Here is a 1,015-nt window from a genome sequence, read left to right as displayed (position 1 = left end):
CGGTGTGAGGCTCTTATCACTGGGAATCCTCCGGGACATTCCCATGACAGGATCACGGTGACCGGGGGCTGCGATTACCGGCATGAACGGAGCCCGGATAGTGCGTGGTCTGCTGCCACCTGCTGGTCACACCGTATGGCGGCATCAAAGAGAGCAGCGCTGTCTGAGCAGCACATGGTCCTGGGCAGTGAGGTAATGCTCAGCTCTGTGCCAAGATTGTGCCATATAATGCCAAGGCTGCGCCCCTGCCCAGGCTGTGCTATACAGTGCCAAGGTTGTGCAACTGCCCAGGTTGTGCCACACAGTGCCAAGGCTGTGCCCCTGCCCAGGCTCTACCATACAGTGCCAAGGCTGTGCCCCCGCCCAGGCTGCACCATATAGTGCCTAGGCTGTGCCCCTGCCCAGGCTCCAATATACAGTGCCAAGGCTGTGCCCCTGCCCAGGCTCTACAATAGTAACCATACAGTGCCAAGGCTGTGCCCCGCGCCCAGGCTGCACCATATAGTGCCTAGGCTGTGCCCCTGCCTAGGCTCTAATATACAGTGCCAAGGCTGTGCCCCTGCCCAGGTTGTGCCACGCAGTGCCAAGGCTGTGCCCCTGCCCAGGCTGCACCATACAGTGCCAAGGCTGTGCCCACTGTATGAATCCTCTATAAACACTGATTTTTAGGCTAGAGTCACACTTATCATTGAAAAATCGGACCACGTCTGTTATGATAGGCAATTCTGGAACACAATGTACATAGCGATCAGAGCACACACAGTGATCTGACAACAACCCAAAATAACAGAACGAGCTCTGAGACGTGGGAACTCTGTAGACCGCAATTCCTGATCCTCTCCAAACACAACTAGAGGCAGCTGTGGATTGCGCCTAACGCTCCCTATGCAACTCGGCACAGCCTGAGAAACTAACTACCCTGAAGATAGAAAAATAAGCCTACCTTGCCTCAGAGAAATACCCCAAAGGAAAAGGCAGCCCCCCACATATAATGACTGTGAGTAAGAAGAAAAGA

The 1,015-nt window shown here is 54.7% G+C and overlaps 1 protein-coding gene across 2 annotated transcripts in view; it reads right to left on the bottom strand.

Annotated features, from left to right (window-relative positions):
• ABLIM3 (actin binding LIM protein family member 3) overlaps nt 1–91 on the bottom strand; it is a 252,165-nt gene extending 252,074 nt beyond the window's left edge. Inside the window, exon 1 of one of the 2 annotated variants that reach the window (XM_069764137.1) lies at nt 1–91. This exon is cut by the window's left edge and continues 378 nt beyond it. The gene's annotated coding sequence lies outside the window, so the exon portion shown is untranslated. The other variant, XM_069764136.1, reaches the window with a different exon arrangement.
• Between the last annotated feature and the right edge of the window lie 924 nt (nt 92–1,015).

Source organism: Ranitomeya imitator, chromosome 4 (genome assembly GCF_032444005.1).
Source record: "Ranitomeya imitator isolate aRanImi1 chromosome 4, aRanImi1.pri, whole genome shotgun sequence".
NCBI lineage: Eukaryota > Metazoa > Chordata > Amphibia > Anura > Dendrobatidae > Ranitomeya > Ranitomeya imitator.
Note: the sequence above shows the minus strand (reverse complement) of the source record. Positions and strands in the feature narration are given on the sequence as shown.